At 38.6% G+C, this 25193-nt stretch overlaps 1 protein-coding gene across 1 annotated transcript in view; it reads right to left on the reverse strand.

The window, feature by feature from the left end:
• The window catches only part of LOC145776860 (kelch-like protein 25), a 115070-nt gene that overhangs the window by 23463 nt on the left and 66414 nt on the right, over positions 1-25193 (reverse strand). The gene's annotated exons all lie outside the window — the stretch shown is intronic.

The raw sequence follows: 25193 nt of genomic DNA on the forward strand, positions 1-25193 counted from the left end.
CGGCAGAAGCAGGGCTCTCACTTTTGAGGAAATTTCCTTAGTTTAAGGAATTTAGTAGCCTACTATTTTCAAATTTTTTCAACAACATTAGATATAAACATTAAACAGTCCATACTTGGATGACATTATCGAGCTTCAAGAAAACGAGATGCAAAAAGAAACTTCAACACAACAAATCTTCAAAAATTTTGGTGCCAACAAATGGAAAGTTATCTTATTTTTACAAAAGTTGCCCTTGAAGTTCTCATGCTATTCGTAACCACTTATTTATGCAAGCATGTGTTTTCTATTCTGGTGAATGAGCAAAAAACGAAACCGGCTTGCAATTGCATGCGAAAAGGACATGAGAATTGCTGTTTCCGAGATAAGGGTCGAATCTCACTATTGGTCACAGAAAAATAACCACAGGAGTCTCATTGACACAGTAATGTAGCCTAATACTATTGAATGTGGTAAATTTTTGTTTTTGTGATTAAGCGAAAATTTGGGGTTCAACGAAAGCTTGTAGATTAGCGTAAGGGTTCGGCAGGTTAGTAAAGGTTAAGAACCACTGGCCTACAGGTTCAGAACAGCATCTTTTAAAAGGGGAAACTTCTCCTTTGACACTAACTTCCAAAAGCTTGCAGGATTTTCCATTTTCTTTGACAGCAAAAACGGATCGTTCTGAAATTCACATAATTGGAGTTGAAGCTCTGGGCCTGGGGGCTGTGTACTAACTCTCATGCCCATGGGAAAAGGTTTTGAACAAAGTGCGGTATTGTTATGAATAACAAAGGATCATTCACAAAGTTTCTTGTCAATTACAATAACAAAGAAACAAAAATAGAAGTGATATTACTAGATTAAAGCAAAGCTGACTATCAGTTCGAGAGCCAATAAAACGAAGCTCGCAGGCCAACTTTGGCCCGCGGGCCTGCAGTTGGACCACGCTGGATTCTAAATCACATTTACCTCGCTGAGAAACTGCAACACAAACCGTTTCAGTTCCTTGAATATGGAAAGTCAAGCATGGAAACCTCCAAACTAAATGATTGCTACATTTTCTCTAAATAAACAGAAGACGGGGCGAGATTCTCAAGAACGTCTGCACCGAATCGGTCGTCTTAGAAACGGCCGCCTCCAGAACGGCGGCACGAATCACGTTTCAAATTAATTTGAAAACAACTGACTTCTTGCAACAAACTAGTAATGGTACTTCAAAACTTTCTCGGCAAATGTACTTCACAATAGTATTAAACATTTTTTATGACAACTGCTCAATGGTGCCGCATATTAACATATTAACAAAAAAACAAGCAGTTAGTCAGAAAGCAGATGATTTCAAGTTGCATTTCAAGTTATTGAGACATTGAGAAAGAAAATCATATATTTACAACTCAACCTAATTTTGAATTAAAAACTCTAAAGAGACTAAATGTCTATTTTGAATTCAGTGGTTAAAACACTGTATCGAAAGGCTACATGAATAATAGTCAATATGCGATATAAACTTAGAGTAGATTAAACAATTTGATTTAGAACTTTGTACAATTAAAACTAATTTTAGAAATTTTGAATATTACGACTAGAATGTTGCACATAACTCGAAGCTGCAGTTTTTCGTCTACTAGTTCATGAACCAAACGATGAATATAGACTATAGAGTAGGGTGTTTTTAGCGTAATACGCAAAATTCTAACCATTGTTAATATTAATGTACAGGGTGGTGTTCATTTCCTTTCAGTAAAAAAATCCTTTTGGCAAATTTTTGTTGAAATCCGTCGACATTTACTACTTGCGCAAGGAAGCTGAAGCTTAGGTTGTTTAGCCTATAATCTAGCAGCGGAATATAAGCAATTACCGGTACTTGTAGGCTACGTTACTTCACAGAACAAATAAACCATTGTTACGTCACAATTGCAACACCTCGTAAAACTACAAAAATTACACTGTCATGTCTGTTGTGCTGTTGCATTTATTTCAGTTTACTAACAATTTGCGGTTGTACAATGGCTGTGACAAGGTCTAAAGATAAAATTTGGCTGGTAGATAGCAGTTCAGGTCATTTCCTTGGAGATTGTCCTTGAAAAAGTTTTCTCTCTGGTAGATGCTGTTTCTAAGTCCCCAGTCATCGACTTATTCGCTCGGTTCCGCGACTTCTGGCCAAATATAGATCAAGCAAACTTCAGCACATCTCTGGACGATCCTACTGTTTCTGATCAGTTACAACCTGTCCGCGCAGAAATCCTGAAGTTAGCGGCGACAAGCTAGATCTCAATCATCCTCGGGACGATTACGCTGAATTATTAGAACTCAGCATCATATTTCTCGGAGGAGTGCCGAAGAGAGGTGTTAAATTCCGTCACCCTGGTGCACTTCATCGAGCCAGATGGATGGCACGAGCGATATATTCCCTTAAAGTATGGCTGTTCAGGAAGCAATTCCAACTGGACCTTCGTACCACTGGCCGAAGACAGACGCAGCCCAAAACGTCCAATCCATTGCTACGCATGTGCTTATTTATTGTGAGTGTTTACATAGGCCACTGGTACAGCTGTGATTCAGCCATACAGGCACCTCTCAACGACCTGAATTTTATGAAGAACTTAACAACGTATGCTGATGGAGAAGTATCTCAATTAGCCTTCAAGGCTTACTCCAGACACCTGTGGTACTTGTCGGAAGGTCTCATTGCCTTTGCACTGTTTGACAGCAGAGTCACTGACATTGATAAGAGGGAAATGGTTCGCAGTATGGCAAACAGTCATGGATCCGAAGATCCGCCAAACCGGGTCGTGGTACCTACCCGATATTGCTGAGAGAAAACTGTCTGATTTCTGCACTACTGCAACTGAACGATTATTCACAATACTTGGTCTAGACAAAAGCTTCTTAACCCTTGATTCTAAATACTGGGCTGAAAATGAGGCGTACCAAAGTGCCAAGGAAACAGTTTCTGCCCTGAGGGTGACTAACGATTTGGCAGAACGAGGAGTGGCGCTTATGACAGAGTTCAATTCGACATTGACTAGAGATGAGGAGCAGAAACAGTACGTTCTGCAGGTAGTGGAGCATCATCGAAGAAAATTTCCCGTAGCCAAAAAAAATTAAAAGCCATGTTTGGATGGTCTAGCTCAGATGTATTTAAACAAGGATATTGTACTCGAGTATGATGCAGTCATTGACATATTTGCCAAGCGCAAACTGTAAGTTTAATGCGATGGCTGTCATTGCGAATCGCCGAGAATGTTCAAAAGGTATTCGAGGTCGGAAGGACTAAATTCTTGTTTATGTTCTTAAGTGTTTGATATCTGTTGTTGGTTCATTCATTGGAACAGTAACTTACTTCTGCGGAATCGCTCTTGATTTAAAGTATGGGGCCGTTCAAATATCATATGACGGTATTTTTGGCGATTGTGGACCGCTACACGGCTGACTGACACAATGTATTGCCCCCCCCCCCCTAGTATGCTTTCTAAATACGCCACTGCTTCTGATCATCTCGGTTATGGGTGAAACACGGTGTAAAAGTTGTTAGAGGAATAGTTGCTTTGTTGCTATATTTGCTTTGTTATCCTATAAACGTGCCCGAAATGCGTGCATATTAAAAGTACTGAATACAGCTGGTTATTTGGTTGCGTGTTGTAAAGTTGCTTGTTTTATTGATTTTGCGAATTTTTCAACCTCCTTGCGCAAGTTGTAAATGTTGAAATAATTTCTTGAAATTTGAAAGACATTGTTTTCTTACCAATTGTAACAACCTGGTGCCCTGTACAAATCAAACTTACGATATGAGAAAATTAAAAACACCCTACTATAGAGTCATTACAAAATAACTTCATTTAGGATGTTGCACCCTGAGGTGTGGAGAACAAGTTTTTTTTCTTTCAGTGGACGCAAATGTTAAAATCGGAAGCAAGAAATGTAAACAAATCGAACAGTTAAATACGTCCAAAATGACACAACTAAATAATATTGTTTTGGAAACTCAACCTTTTTGTACCCAGTTAATCTGCTCTGACTCATTACGACCAAACAAAACACATTTTAATCATTTCGTTAGTGATATTTTAATTTGGAGAACGACTTCACGTTTCCAAATGCTTTAAATAGTATTTTCAAATAATGCTGAAAACTTACTGATGATAGGAATTACAAGCTATCATCAGCAACGAAACACAAGTGAAATTAGAGTTAAAAATATATTTGGATTCCAACCAAATACGGAAGGAAGCGAATTGACGAAAAATTTAAATGGGAACAATCGAATGATTATATAGTTCATCATCAGTTTTTCCAATAATGCTCCATTCATTAATTTGTGGATCATAACACTCCATCTCTTTGACTGCAAAACTTTTTCTATCAACTCCACCAACAACAAATATTCTTCCTTTCAACACACAAGCTGAACAAGCAGCTCGATGAAAATTCATCTCACTGACCTAAGACCATGCATCAATGGATAGATCATATTTTTCAACACTTTTGATGCAGTATTGTCACTTTCTCCAGCTTGCCCACCAATTGCGTAAACATACTCATTACAGTAAACAGCTGCCAGCCATTGTCGTGGAGTTTGCATGGGACTTACAACTTTCCATTTTCTTTCTCCGCTTTGCAAACATTCAACAGATGACAAATATTCTCCATTACGCCATCCACCAATTGCATACAAACCACCTTTGCAAGCAACAAGTGCATTTGTATATCTGGTTTGTTGCAATGGAGATATGTCATGCCATGAATTGGAAACTGATGAATAGCATTCCCCAGGAGTTTGGCCTCCGACAACAACTAAGTTCCCATCAAATACAGTTGCTCCCATGTTACTTCTATTCTTATTCATTGACTTCATTTCTTCCCAATTCAATTGCTGTTCAGATAAAGTCAACCGCCAAACTGTGTCCTTGTCTTTATCCTTCAACCTACCAATATAATACAAATGGCCACGCATTTTAACAGCACAACCAAAGTCTCGACCATCTGGTAAATCAGGGAAGGTAAGTGGTGGTTCATTATAACAATTATAAACTTCAGTTACCTTCGACAATGTCTCACTTCCACCTTAGCTCAATATTCTTTTGTTCTTGTCTGTTTGCATCAAGTTTTGAACAAGTTTGTTTTGTGCTTGGAACATCAACTGACACAATTCATTGTTTTTCATCACTAAGTTTTCTTTCAAAACAACTTCTTCAAAAAATGGTGGTGGAAGTTTGTTAAGATCTATAAGTTTCAAAAGCTCAGGAAACTCACTGGCACAATTTCTTTCATCATGTTTGATCCATCCCAACATGGCAGTGAATAAGGAGGCTTCATTGACAATGGACCGATCTTGTTTAAAAATGCAATTTCTCACATCTTTTTCATTGAAGCTTTTAAACTCAATTGTAGTTGATGCTGCATCAAAATTTCTAGCAATAATTTCAACACTTTCAGTTTTCAGTGAATTGTTTTGGAAGTGTTCTGCTACACCAAGAACAATAAAACAGTTGTTTGGACCAAGAGCTTCACTTACAAAATCAAAGCAAAACTGTTTCACATCATCAATTTGTAAGTAATTGGTTATTTATGAACATTTCTGAACCTAACATTTGAAAATATCTCAAAAACTAACTCGAAAAAAACAACTTCATTTTTGGATTCAGTCTAAAATCGATGAAACACTTCCGCCATAAAAAAATGTGTTGGCCAGTGTTATATTTCAGTTTCAGTGATAGATTTAGATAATGTGATAAACAATGAAAACAAAAGACTTGATGGCAACAATTGAGTGATTGCACAGTTCGTCGTCGGTTTTTCCTACAATGTTCCATCTATTAATTTGTGGACCAACATAAACCAACAAGGTAAAACGATGCATACTTAGGTGAGAATGGAAGCCCAAGTGAGAAACTTCTATGAGCTTTAAGCCATGGTTGTTGGTCATTATGATATGTTGACAAACGTTGTTACAATGATCAACATTGGTATGGACTATGAACATTAGGAATTAGGAAGTTGCAGGCGCCCTGAGGTGTGGAGAACAAGCCTCTTTTTTCCAGTGGTAATTTTTTAAAGAAAACAAAAAAATAATGCAAACTAAATTTCAGAGAGATTGGATGAGATCTAGGCAGATTGAAAATGTCAATTCAGTTCTACAAATACTCGCCTATATAAATTGCAACAAAATTTGTTGTATCGAAACGACACAATCAAACAATATTGGATTAGAAAATCAAACATTTTGTTTTATATGAATCTGCTCTCAACATTACAACGCAACAATACAAACTTCTTTGAGGCATTACAACTCGTAGGAAGACCTCAGTTAAAACTGCTTTAAGTAGTATTTTCTAATCAAAATCATTGTAAAAGGTCTTATGTTTCATTAGTTTTGTCACGCTCAATGCAAGCATCTTGTCGGGCCGCGTATTTGTAATCTGTAGGTCATTGCAGCAGATGGGGTATTTTGACTGGTAGCCACTTTAATATTGACCTTTCTAGCATTCAGCCAAAAAGTAAATTCTTGCTTTGAATTGTGGTTGGTAAATAGAAAAGGAAAAAAAGTAATGGCGTGGCTGGAAATCAAACCCACGTCATCGAACTGATTATTCCCTAACCCTCTAGGTCACGCTGGCGATGGGAAAACATTTATTTAATTTACTTTCTAACGTGCATGAGTCACATGACTGCAATCAGCTGATATACATTTTGCCTTCTGATTGGTAAATAAACCTCATCTGCTGCAGCGACATGGAGATTAGAAACAAGCAGTTGGGCCTGGCCAAGTGACGTCACGGATATTTGTCGGCACAAGGCCGTAGCTTGGCGTAGCAATCTATGGAAGTGAAATCACACTACAACAAAACATTATGCATAAATCACAATAACGCAATGATCTAGATGGCAACAATCGAATGATTGAACAATTCATCACCAGTTTTTCCAACAACGGTCCATTTATTGAACAATGGATCATAACATTCTATTTCTTGAACAACCCAACCTTCTTCATCAACTCCACCAACAACATATATTTTTCCTTTCAACATACAAGCTGAACAAGCAGCTCGATGAAAGTTCATCTCACTGACAAAACTCCACGCATCGATTGACGGATCATACTTTTCAACACTTTTTAGAGTAGTATCATCACTTTCACCAGTTTGTCCACCCATGGCATAAATAAATGCATCACAGCAGACTGCTGCCAGCCATCGTCGTTGAGCATGCATGGGTCTAATTTCTTTCCACTTACATTCACCAATTTTGAAGCATTCAACAGATGATAAATATTCACCATTGCTATATCCACCAATTGCATATAAACTATATGTAACGAATAGAATTAAGTAACAAAAGTAGATGACACCATTTAATGGCTTTAATAAACTAAATAGGCACTGCGTCTGTAAAACATAGCAGAACATAAATATACCTTCACGTAACAGCAACAGAAAACTATACTAGCACCACCCTACTTCAACCCAAGCAGCGTGTTAATGGTAACTCAACAAAGGTGTAAAGGAAGACGCGACCTTACACGTCAGCGGCGCCGCTGCAATCATCACAAAGCTTTAAGCAACAGAACAGAACTTCACGACATTCACCCCCGGTTAAATGGAAAACTCGACACTACATAAATTACATCACGGCATTATAACAAGTACAAGGATTCAAGCCAAACCCAGTAAATAAATACATAAATTGCAAAAACTAAGTCACGTATCAAAGCCATAGCGCACAACAGGACGGCGTGTTCGTGTGGAGCGACGTAACGATGAGTTTTGTTCAGGATTGGTAGGACCAGCTTCTGAAGATTCGACATTTTGTAAAATTGGAGCAGGATCCAAGCGAGGTTGAGCTGATTCCAACATTCCAAAATCAATTTCTAATGGCTCCGTTAGCGTTTCGTCATCATGAGTGGTGGTAATCTGTTTAGGATTAGGTGCTAAGTCACGCAATGATACAGTAGTTTCACGTCCATCATTGAGGCGTACGTGAGCGTATTGGGGGTTAGCTTCAATAAGCTCGGCATCTTCAACAAATAAGTCGCTCTTGTTTCGTACATGACGATTTACATACACCGGTCCTGGTTTTAGCCAGGCAGGCATCGATACCCCATTTGAAGACTTACGAGAATGATAAAACATACGCTCGTGGGGAGTGCAGTTTGTAGCAGTACATAAAAGTGAACGTAACGAATGTAATACATCGGGTAACACGTTTTCCCACAAAGTCTCGGGTAGTTTTTTGACTCGCAGTCCCAAAAGAATAGCTTTCCACACTATGCCGTTATATCGTTCCACTTGGCTATTGCCTCGAGGGTTGTATCTAGTAGACCGACTGGTCGGAATACCCTTTCCATGCAGCCACTCTTTCAGTTCGCTCGACATAAAATTTGCACCCTGGTCGGTGTGGACATACGACGGAAATCCAAACACGGAAAATAAATCACATAATTTTTCGATAACAGTAGATGCCTTCATGTCGGCACACGGATATACAAAGGGAAATCTAGAAAATTCGTCCACGATCACCAACAAGTATCTGTTCTTGGTGGCAGATGCTACAGGACCTTTAAAATCCATACTGATTCTTTCGAAAGGTTGGGTTGCTTTGATGAGGTGTTGTTGCTCTTTGGGCTTGTAAAAAGCTGCTTTAATTTCGGCGCAGTCTTTGCATTGCATTGCGACGGCTTTCACGGCTTCCAAAGAATAAGGAAGGTTTTTCGTTTTTATATAATGCCACAATCGTGTAATACCAGGATGGCAAAGTGATTCATGTAGCAATTTTAAAGCGGCTTCTGATGTTGTTGTCACAGATGCCGATGTTGCTCTAGAGAAGGTGTCAGGTGCAGTGTTTTTATTTCCTGGTCTGTAAACGGTAGAGAAGTTATAAGGGGAAAGTTCCAAACGCCAACGTTGTATTTTATCATTTTTTACCTTGGAAGGATGTTTTAAATCGAACATAAAGGAAACGCTTCTTTGGTCCGTAATCAAGTTAAAGTGTCTTCCCAGCAGTAAATGCTTCCACTTTCTTAATGCTTCTACAATTGCGTAGGCTTCCTTTTCAATTGCTGAATGCATTTGCTCCGAAGTTGATAGGGTTCGCGCGTGAAATGCTACAGGACGGCCGTTTTGATTTAATGTTGCGGCAATGGCAAAGTCTGAAGCATCTGTTTCTACAGTAAAAGGAATAGATTCGTCGATTGGTTGTAAAGAAGCATGGGTTAACTTCGTTTTCAGTTTGTTCAAGGCAGCCAAAGCCTCACAACTTAAAGGCAATTTTTCTGTTTGCACGAGTGGCCTAACTGTTGCAGAGAAGTTAGAGATCCATTTGGCGTAGTAGGCGAACAATCCCATGATTCGCTGCAATTCTTTCTTTGTTGTTGGTACCGGCAAATCTTGCAATGCTTTGATACGTTGGGGATCTGGTTTTATAATTCCAGCTCCAACTTGGTAACCCAACAAACAAACTTCAGTGCGGTTGTACAAACTTTTTGCTTCATTAAATGTAAAGTGATCTTCTTTAGCAGCTTTGAGTAGTGCTGCGAGATTGTTATCATGCTCTTGTTGTGTCATTCCTTCCACGGTGATATTATCCAAGTAGGCATTCACGCATTTTAATTTGTGTTTTGCAATAAAGTTGTTAATTACTCGTTGAAACGCGGGTACCGCGTTTGTCAATCCAAATGGTAAATATTTCCATTGGTACAGCTCGTGCGACGACTGAAATGCGGTATAACGGCGATCTTTGGGGCAAATTGGTATTTGATGGTACGCAGATTTTAAGTCTAATGTGGATATATACTTCCACTTGGCAACTTCATTTACTATGGATTCAATGGATGGCAAAGGGTAAGCGTCCAGCAAGGTATACAAGTTGATTGTCTGGCTGTAATCAATGCACATCCTCTTCTTTCCATTACCATTGTCGACGATCAAGGGCTGGGCCCTCCATGGGGAATTGCTTTTCTCTATGCGGCCTTCGCGTAATAATCGTTCCGTTTCGATTCGAATTAGTTCTTGGTCAGCCGATGAGAATTTACGAGTTTTAACAGCCATTGGTTTGCATGTAGGTAGCAAGTGTGAAAACAACTCAGGATATTCGACTTGTGCTGCAGGCATAACAGATGACACAAAAAGTTCAGGCAAATTACCATTAAATTGAAAAGTTACTCTTTTATGGCGTTCGAGTAAATCATCGCCTATGATTGCGTCAGAAACCAATTCCGGCATAATAAGAAATTCTGCCTGTTCATAAAAGTGATTGGCAAATTACAGTTTAACATTACAAATACCATAAATGTCGGTTTTTAACGAAGTGTTAGCCATGTTTGCAACGAAACGAAGAGACGTATATTTAATGTGGTTTTTGTCCACAAAGGTCTTGCTTAAATAACTGTTTGTACTTCCAGTATCGATTAAAGCGTTAGCGAAGGCATCGTTAATTTTCACTTCACTTACAACATGTTTAGAAAATGTAGAATGCAGTGTAGACATTGAAGCTAGACGAGGTGAGTTTATGCAATTGCTTGTAACAACACCCTTACGACTTAAGCAACACTTGGCATAATGGCCAGTTTTGCCACAATAATCACATTTTTCGTCTTATGCAGGACATTGATTTCTGCGGTGCCAATTACGACTACCACAAAAAAAGCATGTAAACTTGTTCGATATGTGTTTTTTAGTTTGTCTTATTGCTGCGGTTGTGCGATCCTGGCTGGACGAATCTTCGCCTTTACTTTGAGTGTACTCATGTCGAACTGTCGGCAGCTCAGTTGAACAACTTTGCACAGCACACATGTTGTGGTGAGAATACGTTTCGGACGTGCTTTTTGCCAATTCTAGAGCTCGAGCCTTGGCGTAAGCTTGATCAAAAGTTAAAGTCTGATTTTCGAGAAGACGCTGTCTTATGAGTGTGGACGAAATCCCACTGATTAAGGAGTCTCTCTTCATGTCGTCTCTATAAGCTACTGCATTGACGGGGACAAAGTTGCAATTTCGGCTCAGATTATTTAGACGCGAAACAAATTCGTCAATTGACTCACCGTCTTTTTGTTGTGCAGTAGCAAGCAGATGTCGCAAATAGATCTCGTTCCTTGGCTTGACGTACAAGTTTTTGAGAGCTGTAATTGCATCGTCAAAATTGTCGGCCTCAGACACAGTTTTGTAAGTGTTTGCAGTAAGGAAAGCTGTCAATATGTTGAGCTTGTTAGTTTATTAAATTGTAACGAATAGAATTAAGTAACAAAAGTAGATGACACCATTTAATGGCTTTAATAAACTAAATAGGCACTGCGTCTGTAAAACATAGCAGAACATAAATATACCTTCACGTAACAGCAACAGAAAACTATACTAGCACCACCCTACTTCAACCCAAGCAGCGTGTTAATGGTAACTCAACAAAGGTGTAAAGGAAGACGCGACCTTACACGTCAGCGGCGCCGCTGCAATCATCACAAAGCTTTAAGCAACAGAACAGAACTTCACGACACTATCTTCACAAGAAACGAGTGCATTATCTTCTCTGCTATGTTGCAATGGAGGTAGTATGTCTTGCCATGAATTAGAAAATAATGAATAGCATTCTCCGGGTTCCTTGTCACCAACAACAACCAGATTAGAATCAAAAACACTGGCAGCCACGTAAGGCCTTTCTTTGCTCATATTTTTGATTTCCTCCCATTTCAATTTCTGACTAGATAAACACATCCGCCAAAATGAAGATGTTAAAATGTTTTCATCTTCTTTGTCATCATCGTCATGATTCTCTCCCCCAATATAATACACATGGCCACGCATTACAACAGCACAACCGCCATGGTGACCATCCGGTAAATCAGGAAAGGTAAGTGGTGGTTCATCATTGCAGTTAAAAACTTCAGTTACTTTGGACAACGTTTTGGTTCCACCTAAGCTCAATATTCTGGTGTTTCTGTCTGTTTGCAATAAATCATCAATTATTTTGCTTTGTGCTTGAAGACACATTTTACTTAGCTCAAGATTTTGCATGACTAACTTTTCAGTACAAACAACATGTTTAAGAAATTTTGGTGGAAATTTGTAAAAATCAAGAAGTTTCAAAAGCTCAGGAAACTCACTGGCACGATTTCCTTCATCATGTTTGATCCATGCCAATATGGCAGTGAATACTGAGGCTTCATTGACAATGGATCGATCTTGTTTTGAAATGCAATTTTTCAGTTCCTTTTCAGTAAAATTATTGAACTCAATTGTAGTTGATGCTGCATCAAAATTTCTAGCAATGATTTCAACAGTTTGAGTTTTCAGTGAATTGTTTTGAAAATGTTCTGCTACACCAAGAACAATAAAACAGTTGTTTGGACTAAGAGCTTCACTCACAAATTCAAAGCAAAACTGCTTCGCCTCATTAATTTGTAAGTAATTGGATGCTGCAATCAAATCACAAACATTCTCGTTGTTGATATCAACGTCACCAGTGTAAATAAATTCAATCAGACTTTTCATTGAATTTCCATCTATACAGTTGATTTCAATGGAACTCTGATATTTTTCCTTCATCTCAATTTTGAACATTTTTTCAAAGAAAGATGAAAAGCAAGACAAGACCATCCTGTTTGCAGGAAAACGATCATTTCCTGTGCATATTTCAACATCATTAAACGATCCTGAATGTCTGTTCTGATTCGCATATTCCAGCAAATTGGATTCATTTGTTCTCGTCCTGGATACTTGTTCTAGATCAGTTCTCCCCACAAGTGAAAAGGACATTTTCATAAATCAATCACCTTTTCAAACTGCTTAAAATTCTGAATGGCAATTACAACCTAGCTGCAACATAAAATTAACAAAATACAAAATAAAACATGCAAACATTTAATCAGAAAGCAGATGATTTTAAGTAGCATCAATAGTAATTTAAATCTTCTTCTTGCGTATGAGGTGGAGAAGTCACGTTATTTTATCTGTTATAAATAATTTAAATAAAGCAACAGTATGAATAAAAAAAAAACAATCAGAAAAACATTGGAAACACCATTGCAATCTTTCATTCTCTGATATATACTATAAACGTAGCCATGTGAAATAGCAATTTGTTTGGTGTCAAAGAATGTCCAGAAAAAATCTTACAATAACGATTCAAAAATTTTCCACAACAACTGACTACTGTCAGGAAAGCGCTAAGGGCACTTAAAATATTCTTGGGTAATTTGTAATTTATGATGATGTCAAACATTTTTATGACAACTCCTGAAATGGTACCACATATTGACAGAACCAAATGCAACAAAGTTTCATCTACAAATTTTTCATCTACAAAAACTTTTCTAAATGAAAAGCATTATTGAGGTATACAAAAGCTTTTTTTGCTAGAATTCGAAATGTCGAGGTATATAAAGAGGGCCATGTGACACAATAGGCGTGACATCGTGGAATTATTTGCAATGAAAATGACAAAAATGCTTTGGCTAAAGTGCATTCAGTGGCAAAAATTATCATTTCATCATCGGTTTGTTTTGTAAAGACCTCAGCCTATTTATGAAAGATAGAGATTTTAATCTGCTAAAGATTCTAGGTCGTTACTTCCCTTTTCATAAGTTTGTTGAATGAGTGTTTAAACGATGCTCCTGCTTTGTGTACCTCAATATCTCACATCAATTTTCTCATTCATTGCAATATATTTTTATTCTAGAACATGCCATTGCTAACAAATATTTTCTACAAAAGAAGAACAATTTCTACTGTTATTCCACTACCAGGAGATGTTTCCGATGACAATGTCTGTGAATCAGAGGATGAAGAGTTCATTCCACCGGTCGATAGTCTTATAGCTAATGATGATGTTTTAGAAAGTGAAGAGGATAGTAGTGATAATGATGCAGAACCACAACCCAGCACATCGACAGGTGATAGATCACACTCCACCAACAATCAAGGTGGCAACCGGAGGTCAAATTGAAACCAATATTTTTGGACATCTAATGACCATGACATCGTAGACAGATCGGATATCAATATACAGCATAGCGTTCCAGAAAAGGTCTTTGATTCAATGCACTATTTTAGCAATTTGTTTGGAGATGACATAATTGCGATGATAGTCCAGCAAACAAATTTGTACTCTGTACAGTGTAATGGTACTTCCATCAATACAAATGCTATGGAAATGAAAACATTTTTAGGTATGTTGATCAAAATGGGCGTGTATAAATTTACAGCATATCGTGATTACTGGAATTAACTTTCTCGACTGGATGATGTTGCAGGACGCATGGGTTTGAAGCGATTTGAACAAATTCGTAGGCACATCCATTTCACCGACAACTCAGTGCTCAACCCAGAGGATCGATATGCCAAAGTCAGACCAATTTTAGATGCGATGCGACAAAATATTTTGAAAATTGAACCAGAGTTGGATTATTCTGTAGATGAGGCCATGATTCCATATAAAAGTAAACGAGCTGGTAATTTGCGACAGTACATAAAAAACAAACCAAAAAAGTGGGGGTTCAAATTTTTTGTTAGAGCCGGTGTTTCTGGAATTGTATACGATTTCCTTCCATATGCTGGCTCTTCCACGTTTTGGAATGTGAACTTTGAAGAGGAAGAACAAAAATTATGCAAATCAGCTCAATTTGTCACTGTACTTTGCAAGACAATTCCTGATGGACTACACTCTGCGGTATTCTTTGACAATTTTTTTAGCTCCTTGGAATTGATGGAGTATCTAAAGTCAAAAAAATTAGAGACTCTTGGCACAATGAGAAGTAACCGGTTACGAGATTGTAAACTAAAAAGCGAGAAGGTGCTGAAAAAAGAAGGCCGTGGATCATATGACTGCCAGACTGACGAAAGAACAAGACTGACAGTTGTGAAATGGGTTGACAGCAAAATTGTCACTATGGCCAGCTCATTCATGGGTGTTCAGCCTCTTAGCACCGCCAACAGGTATGATAAAAAACAGAAAACCTCTGTAGTTGTGCGTATACCAGCTGTAATAAAACATTACAACAAGCACATGGGTGGAGTAGATCTTGGAGATATGCTGATATCACTTTATCGAACACCGTTCAAAGCCAAGCGATATTATCTTCGTATATTTGCTCAATTTCTAGCAATAATTTCAACACTTTAAGTTTTCAGTGAGTTGTTTAGTTTTCAACACTCTTTAGTGCAATATTCGTGGTATCACCAGCTCATGCACCAATTGCGCAAATATATCCATCACAACAAACAGCTTCAAACCATCGTCGTGGAGTTTGCTTAGAACTGCCAACATAATATATTCCTTCACCACTTTGCAAGCATTCCACAGATGATAAAAAAGCACCAATAAGTTCTGCAATCTAGAAGCAGTATGCATTCCAGAAACGACAGTTAGATAGCAACAACAGAGTGAAAAAACAGTTCCTCGTCAGTTTTTCCAACAATAATCCATTTATTGATCTGAGGATCATAACATTCTATTTCTTTAACGTTGCAATTGTTTTCATTCGTCCCCCCGACAATAAATATCTTTCCTTTCAAAACACAAGCTGAAAAACCAATTCGATCAATATTGAACTCACTGACATAAGTCCACTTATCAATAGATGGATCATACTTTTCAACACTTTTTAGTACAGTGCCATCATCAGAATCAGCTTGCCCGCCAATTGCAAAAATGTACCCGTCACAGCAAACAGCCGCCAGCCATCGTCGAGATGTTTGCATAGAACTTACATATTTCCATTTCCCTTCACCACTCAGCAAACACTCAACAGAAGATAAATATTCATCATTGCCATGTCCACCAATTGCATACAAATGACCTGTACAAGCGACAAGTGCATTGCCTTCTCTGCTCTGTTGTAACGGAGAAATGTCTTGCCATGAATTGGTGATCGATGAATAACATTCTCCTGGTTCTTTTTCGCTACCAACAACAACAAGATTTCCATTCAGTACAGTCGCTCCCATTGCAGTTCTTTTTTTGTTCATTGATGTCACTGCTTTCCACTTCAATGGCTGTTGAGATAAATCCATTCGCCAAACTGAACAGGCTTCAAAGCCAAATTTTTCATCAAGGTATTCGTCACCGCCAAGGTAATACAAATGGTCGCTCATTGCAACAGCACAACCACAATATCGGTCACCTGGTAAATCAGGGAAGGTAAGTGGTGGTTCACCATTGCAATTATAAACTTCAATTACTTTGGACAACATTCCAGTTCCACCTAAGCTTAATATTCTGGTGTTTTTGTCCAATCGAAAAATTTTGAAAGCTCTACTTTGTGCTTGAAACAACAACAAACACAATTCATGATTTTGTGTCACCAAGCCCTCTTTCGAAATTTCATCAAAAAATGGTGGTGGGAGTTTGTGTAGATCTACAAGTTTCAAAAGCTCAGGAAACTCATTGGCACGATTTCTTTCATCATGTTTGATCCATCCCAATATTGCAGTGAATACTGAAGCTTCATGGACAATGGATCGATTTTGTTTTGAAATGCAATTTCTCAAATCTTTTGCAGTGAAACTTTTAAACTCAGTTGTAGTTGATGCTGCATCAAAATTTCTAGCAATGATTTCGGCAGGTTCAGTTTTCAATGAATTATTTTGGAAGTGTTCTGCTATAGCAAGAACAATAAAACAGTTGTTTGGACTAAGAGCTTCACTCACAAAATCAAAGCAAAACTGTTTCACATCATCAATTTGTAAGTAATTGGATGCTGCAATCAAATCACAAACATTCTCGCTGTTGATATCAATGTCTCCAGTGTAAATAAATTCAATCAGACTTTTCATCGAATTTCCATCTACACAATGGATTTCAATGGAACTCTGATATTTTTCTTTCATTTCAATTTTGAACATTGTTTCAAAGAAAGACGAAAAACAAGACAAGACCATCCTGTTCGCAGATAAACGGTCATTCCCTGCGCATATTTCAACATCATTAAACGATCCTGAATGTCTGTTATGATTCGCATATTCCAACAAATTGGATTCATTAGTTCTCTTCCTGGATACTTGCTCTCGATCAGTTTTACCAATAATAGTCCAGTCAATACGGCTCAAAATAGGGTTTGACCGACCACTAATTGCAAATGTTTTGACCCATACATTTTCTGAAAGCTTACATCATACAGAATAACATACTAAAAATCTGCTGCGAAAAATTTAGTGGAACACCCCTTTTTGGGGGTAAAAACAAAATGGCCGCCATGTGTCCCAAAAATCTTCATTTTAACGTATCTTTTCACCTAATTCATGTAATTTATAATACAATTTGGGTAGAGAGGTAACTCTTTTAAACCATAAACAGACATAACTCAGCAACAACACTACATTTAACATTATAAAAACAAAAAACAAAAAGCGAACGTTTTCGGCTAGTCATATAGCCCTTTTCAAGCCTATAAGAAAATACATTATTAAAAGAAATGCTAAAGAATCATATAGTATCACAGCAAAAATATGGTCAAAGCTAAACATTTGAGAAACTGCCTCGCTCACACAAAATGATAACTGAAAATTACACAGCACAACGGGTCAAGTATTTCAGAGGTAAAATTAATTGATTGTTCAGACAAGGACTCAGGCAAATTACGCAAGAAAGACAGAAGCACAAGAGATAGTGGCACAAAACAAAGTAAATGCGAGAAACACAAGACGTGATAATTCAATCAAAAAACTGCTAAAAGGTAAGAAGCTCCGCAAGCAAATAATTGCCTGTTGAGCCCTGGGTTTAAAGATTTGATGATCAATGCCTCGTGAATCTTGGTGTCGAATTCGGACAAACACTTACGAACAATTTTGAAAGACTGCAAAGACGGTTTATTGTTAGAGCACGATTGGCAGTTTCTAATATGGTCTTTAATTGCACAGTGCAATTAAAGACCATATTAGAAACTGCCAATCGTGCTCTAACAATAAACCGTCTTTGCAGTCTTTCAAATTCGACACCAAGATTCACGAGGCATTGATCATCAAATCTTTAAACCCAGGGCTCAACAGGCAATTATTTGCTTGCGGAGCTTCTTACCTTTTAGCAGTTTTTTGATTGAATTATCACGTCTTGTGTTTCTCGCATTTACTTTGTTTTGTGCCACTATCTCTTGTGCTTCTGTCTTTCTTGCGTAATTTGCCTGAGTCCTTGTCTGAACAATCAATTAATTTTACCTCTGAAATACTTGACCCGTTGTGCTGTGTAATTTTCAGTTATCATTTTGTGTGAGCGAGGCAGTTTCTCAAATGTTTAGCTTTGACCATATTTTTGCTGTGATACTATATGATTCTTTAGCATTTCTTTTAATAATGTATTTTCTTATAGGCTTGAAAAGGGCTATATGACTAGCCGAAAACGTTCGCTTTTTGTTTTTTGTTTTTATAATGTTAAATGTAGTGTTGTTGCTGAGTTATGTCTGTTCATGTAATTTAGTTCTGTAAAAGAGCTCGTTCTATATTTCTGGTACAAGGAATTTATAAACAGACACTGGAAAGTTGAAAAATGAGATAAAAATTTGTCTTAATAAAATTTTATAACAAAATTTAAAATTAAAATGGCCGCCATGAGTCTCAAAAATTTTCGTTTTTCCTTATCGTTTAACCTAATTCGCACAATTTAGTTCTGTAAAAGATCTAATTTTATCAAACAATTATTAGTTCAAACCAAGGCATCATCATCAGAGTCAATGTCTTCCATTAGGCCTAATGACGAATTTGAACATGACCGATGACATTCACCACATGCAGTGATGTACGCGCATACAAAAAATATTGACGCCGTCAGCGTAAACGCAAACGTTCGAAAAAACATACGCCGTATGCGTCAACGCAACTTGTAATAAAGTTGGCGGCGTCAACGTCAGCGCATACACTAGCGTAAATTAATTTTGTTTGATAGGTGCCAAACATTCACACGGTATAAACCACTCGAAACAAACAAGTTTTATTTTGAATTTCCACGAAGAAACACAAGCATCTGAAAGTGTTCATCTGACATTTTGCTGTGTTTTGGTTCCAATATGTCTTTGCCCATTGAAAACATTCTTTCAACTGCAGCGCTAGAAGGTACTGGCGTGTTGTAGCGAAAAAAAGACATTAAAATGTATGCGTTGACGCTATGCGCTAAAAAAACGCGAAAACTTTACGGCGTAGCCTCAAGCGCAAACTATTCAAAAAAAATGTGGCTGCAAGCGTTAGCGCAAACAAAAAGTCTACGCCGCAAGTATGTGGCGTAGAATTTGCGGCGTATACGTACATCTCTGACCACATGCAACTGTACAATGTACATTCTAAACCAGATTTCCGGCATGTGCATCGAAGTGTAGAACAGCCGGTCGTGCAGTTGCAGACAATCATTTCCAGGAACTGAGATGGAGCTGGAGGTTTGTCTGTCATCACAGGCACCAGACTGCCTTCACTAAAACGCCAACCCCACTGTTCCCCTGGCACATCTGTCTCATGACCCAGCCACACCTGCACTTGATGATATACCCTGAGACTGTGAAACCTCGCTGCTGATGACGTGGGAGGAAGAGAACTTGGGTCTACTGCAGTCGTACTTCTTGCTGTCTTTTCACAGAAAATTTGATATCTTAGATCGTCAAGATTGTCACCTTGCCTTCCATTGTACATGGAAATTAGAGCCGACTTCCCTGCTTTTACAACATCATTTGCATTTGCAGAGAATGACATGAAAGTTGCTGCAGCTGTTCTGAAGTTTTCATCAGTTCTTAGTTTTGTAACAGCTTTCTTTTTGCCTATTTCAAATACCCTTGAAGTGGTATCACATCCCAACAGTGCATGGGCAAAGAGAAGATTATTTGACACAGTGTCTCCAAGAAGTTTTCTGGTGACTGAAATGTTCCAGCACTTTGATGGTTTTTTAGTGCCCTTTTTAGATGCTGTTTGCAACCAGATGTTGTGTGTGGTATTCCTCTTCTTGTAATGTATGAGCAAAATCAGAATGTCAGTATCACTTGCTAAAACTACAGTGTCTTGTTGCTGTGCAGATGACATCGCGGTTTCTACTATCAGGACATCTGCATCTCCTCTGGCATGGTGGACAACACATCCTGCTCTTTCGAGTCTGTCCCCTATCATATGGATTAGTCGCTGTTTATTTTTATGGTTAGCAAGAAAGTCTTCCTTTTTGGTTTGGAGCTTCATTGTTGGATCGAAGATTACTTCAGCCCCAATCCTACCAACAGTTCTTCGGAAGAGAGCACCATCTTTTGTGGAAGGCGAATCTGTGTAACCATCAAACACAACAATACAAGCTCCATATTTGGACATCACATAATTAGTGTACATCTGCATGATTTTATCCCATGCAGCTCCTTTTGTCCAAGGAAGTTTATGGAGCAGGGCCCCTCCATTTAGTACATGCTGGACTAAGGGCTTAGATGGTTTTGGAGCAGACTCAATTGATGAACACCACAAGAAGTCAGCCAAGGAGGCCTTGTTGGCTGGTCTAATGATGGACTTTGATTCAAACAAGGCTGATGGAAATTGATAAAGTTCATACTGGAATACCTTTGGTAGCTGATTCGTTGTTGTGCCAGCACAGACTAAACGTTGAAATAGGAGGATGGGATCAACGCTCACTTCCCTGTCCTTGACTTTGACCGATTCTTTTGCACCCATGGTGATGGCTAGGTGTTTCTTTCTGAAGGAATGCTCAGTCACCTTTACTCCAGGCATTAGTGCAAGGATTTTCATACCTACATCTCATGCTGTCACAGTTGACACTGTCATGAGCTGCAATGCCTGTCACTATGCTTCTCAGGCTTGGTGGGCCATCCTTTCGAAATGGATTTCTCACTGTCAAATACTGAATTATATCTTGAAGATCTTTCATATCTCTGCTCATCCTTGCTGGGGTACCGTACTCTCTTTGTGTTGCTCACTTGTGAGAAATTTCACCCCTGTGAACTCTTGCATGGTTTCATTTACTTGGACGCATGCTGGTGCAGATAGAACCCAGATGAGTCGTTGTGTCTCTGTCAATCCACGCCCCTTGTAAGTCCACCCCTTGACTTCAGGCTCCTCATTAGACATTGTTCGATTGTCAGGTCAGTCCAGAGACCAGCCCAGCATCTGTTTGTGCGACGAACAACGTGATGTCCTTCCATGAAGTGCTTGTGGACAAGAGGCATCTCACTCTGAAGTTTGGACATCTTGGCTAGGTACAAGTGGATACTTTTCACATAGTGATTGTGACCTGATACTGCCAAGTACGGAAGCATTTCATACATGGACTGCAGATACAATGGCCATAAGCCTAGTCGCTCTGCTTTAATGAATATGCACAGGATTGTGACCATCGAAATGTAGTGTAGCCAAAGTCGTGCTGTTCTAAATTCTTTTAGGGTGTCTTTAGTTTGCTGTACTTTCTGTTCTAAGCACTGAAGCACTTCATTCTGATCTAAATCCAGTGATGTACGCGCATACAAAAAATATTGACGCCGTCAGCGTTAACGCAAACGTTCGAAAAAACATACCCCGCATGCGTCAACGCAACTTGTAAAAAAAGTTGGCGGCGTCAGCGCATACACTAGCGTAAACTCATTTTGTTTGTTCGATGCCAAACATTAACACGGTATAAACCACTCAAAACAAATAAGTTTTATTTTGAATTTCCACGAAGAAACACAAGCATCTGAAAGCGTTCATCTGACATTTTGCTGTGTTTTGGTTCCAATATATCTTTGCCCATTGAACTGCAGCGCTGGAAAGTACTGGCGTGTTGTAGCGAAAAAAGAACATTAAAATGTATGCGTTGATGCTATGCTCTAAAAAAACGCGAAAACTTTACGGCGTAGCCTCAAGCGCAAACTATCCAAAAAAATGTGGCCGCAAGCGTTAGCGTAAACAAAAACTCTACGCCGCAAGTATGTGGCGTAGAATTTGCGGCGTATACGTACATCTCTGTCTAAATCTGATGGAGACACTGCGCCTAATAGTAGTCGTTTCATTAGATGTCCCAACTAAAGAATCAAGTGGTTGTCCTGTTCGTGGTCATTTGAAAAGCACCCATCGGATTCAGGAATATGAAACAAGTTGATATCTAATGCTTTGACTGCGCGACTCACTGCTTTTCCGGACAGCATGTGGACCACTGAATTAGGTGCATAAACTATTTCCAAGAGTTGTTGAAGTCCAGTTCCGTTCATCAAATGTCCAATAGAGTCAATGAGCTCTTTTACAGACCTAAATTATATGAATTAGGTGAAAAAATATGGAGAAATGAAGATTTTTTAGGACACATGGCGGCCATTTTGTTTTTACCCCTAAAAAGGGGGTTCCACTAAATTTTTCGTAGCAGATTTTTAGTATGTTATTCTGTATGACGCAAGCTTTCAGAAAATGTATGGGTCGAAACATTTGCAATTAGTGGTGGGTCAAACCCTATTTTGACTGGACTATAAGTGAAAAGGACATGTTTACCAATTAACTCCTTAAACTAACTGCTTAAAATACTGAATGACAATTATAACATAGCTGCAACATAAAATGGAAACAATAAGACAAATCAATAATATACAAAACAAAGCATTTAATCAGAAAGAAGATGATTTCAAGTTGAATTGAATATTGAAAATATATTACACTAAAATATGTAAGTATGAATACTAAAAATCTTGGGTGTTCATCAGGATAATTATCGTTTCTAGCACTAGTTGCAACATTCATCTAAAGCAACAATAAACTGTTACTGCTGTTACAAATAACTGCTGTTTCCATGCGACTTTCTTTCTTCGTCGATGGAGAGCTCACCGTCATTATTTTTTATGGATTTATCACCGCTGACGTCTAGACTGTCATGCCGCACTTGCTTAGCCACTAGCCACCTTTGATGATGATATATGATGATCTTTGCCTTAATGACCGGTTCTTATCCAATTCATGACAGTGAGATCAGATAGAAACGATGCGAGAAACACATAAACGCAGGGATCTAGATGGCAACAACCGAATGGTTTAACAATTGAATACGTGAATTCAAAAAGGGCCCAATTCCACATTTTGCCAATTTTCACTTTTTTGTGTTTTTCTCCTCTTCTTGGTGTCCTCTACATGATGCGTGCAAAAACAGGCGATTTACTATAACCAAAACGTGAAAAATGCTCGGTCAATATTTCTACTGAATGCAACAAGGGCCCAACTGGTGGAATTGGGCCCTTGTTGCATTCATTCAGCTAAAGCGAAAACAATGTTGGCTTTGTGTAGTCTGCCGGACTTTGCTCGTGGGACTTTTACAGCTGTAGCTAAATATAGCAACAGCTTACTATTTATGTATTAAACATTATTTTTGCATTTTTAGATTACTTTCCTTTGAATAAAGATTAGTAATATTAGAATTGGCAGCACTAGTTTAGTTTGTCATACAGTCTACTGGTCTGTGGTACTGGTAGAGTAGCCCACAGCATCAGCCTTGTCGTTATATACAGTAGCCTACGGTAGCCTTCAGTTTATCTCTGAATAAAAAGGTAATTCCTATGAAGATGTCTGAACCAACAGTTACTGATGCAACTTGTGAAGAAGCTAGTGAAGTAAGAGGAAGAAAAAGAATGGGGTCGGAATGCTGCTAAAAAAATGAGGGCTGAAGGGAAAAGTTACACCAATAGCAAAGGAAAGGAGATCGATGCTAGAAAAACTGGAAACAACTGCAGGTATAATAACTTAATTTCTGTAGCAAAGAACAACTTATTTTTTATGGTTGAGTTTTTAGTTTTAGGCTAGGCCTAGCCTATAGCTTACTTAACATTACAGTAACTTACGTAGGCCTGTGTCATGGACTTCTAAATAGTAGCATCTGGACTGAAAACTCAGTGGGCAACAGTAGGCCAAACAGTTGGTACAACAGTTGGCCAACAATGGGCCAACAGCCAAGTAACTAACCCTGTTGGCCCACTGTTGGCCAACTGTAAGTTTCCAGTCCAGATGCTACTATTTAGAAGTCCATGCCTATGTGTTTAATTTGGTCTTTCCTTTCGGTACTGGTAATCAGTTTCAGCAATATTTTTTTATTCTAGTTGTGCTTATATATCATGGTATAGCCTTTCATGCAGCTATTAAGTACCGGTATCTTTAACTGTCACTACAGTAGGTTACTATTTGTTGGCACTGATAGGCTAAAGTGTTTGTTATTCTTTTATTAGATGCAAATAAAGATGCATTATTGGGCTAACTGATGCCACAAAATGTTGGATACCAAGGAACCACACCAAAGAACAAAAGAGGGAAGAATGGCAAACAGATTACTAAAAGTGATGATATCAAGCTGAAAATCGATACTCATATTTGCAGCTTCCCCTACCGGGTGTCTCACTATGGTGGTCACGGGAACAAAAGGCGCTATCTTGGGTCTGACCTCAATGTCCTTAAGATGTATACTTAGTTTCTCGAGACACATTATCCACAACATTATGCTGAGTACAAAGATGGTAAAGACCCACAAAAGCTAGACTGTGAAGTGAAGTATCAGTACTATTATGAGTAGGTACTACAAACTAAATTTCAACTATGGCTTTGGGAGACCAAAGACAGATGTATGCACAGTGTGTGCTGAGCATGAAGCAAACATAAAGCTTGAATCAAACGCTGCCGCTCAGAGAGCACTGAAAGTCAAACTTGATATACCGGTACACAAGCGAAAAGCCAAAGAATTCTTTACGCCACTGAAAGAAAAACTGCACTGGTGAAAGATCAAGAGGACACAGAGTGTCTGTGTTTTGATTTTAAGCAAAATATGCCATATCCACACATTGCAACAGGAGATGTGTTTTATAGCCGGCAGCTGTCGTTATTTGTTTTTGGTATACATTTGGCAAAAACTGGGAAAAGTCGAATATATACCTGGCCTGAAACAGGCTAGAAGGGGTGCAAATGAGGTCTTGAGCTGCCTTCATGACTACATCACTAATCACCTTGATGCAAATGCACGCAAATTGCATGTATTTACCGATGGGTGTCGCGGCCAAAACCACAACAATACCATGGTGCAATACCTGCATACTTTAGTATTGAATGGCAGATTTGACTCTGTAACACACCGTCTGCCCATGCGCGGTCACAGTTACCAACCATGTGACCGACAGTTCGGCATTATCGAGAGGATGCAGAGAAGACGAGACCATGTGGAGTTGTACTCCGGATGGAACGAAATGATACGCGAGCGTTTCCAGCTAACCGTCATGAAAGGAAATCAAATGAAAGATTTCAAAGCTGCACTTGGTTAATGCTACA

This window comes from Aplidium turbinatum, chromosome 9 (genome assembly GCF_918807975.1).
Source record: "Aplidium turbinatum chromosome 9, kaAplTurb1.1, whole genome shotgun sequence".
In the NCBI taxonomy this organism is placed as follows: Eukaryota; Metazoa; Chordata; class Ascidiacea; order Aplousobranchia; family Polyclinidae; genus Aplidium; species Aplidium turbinatum.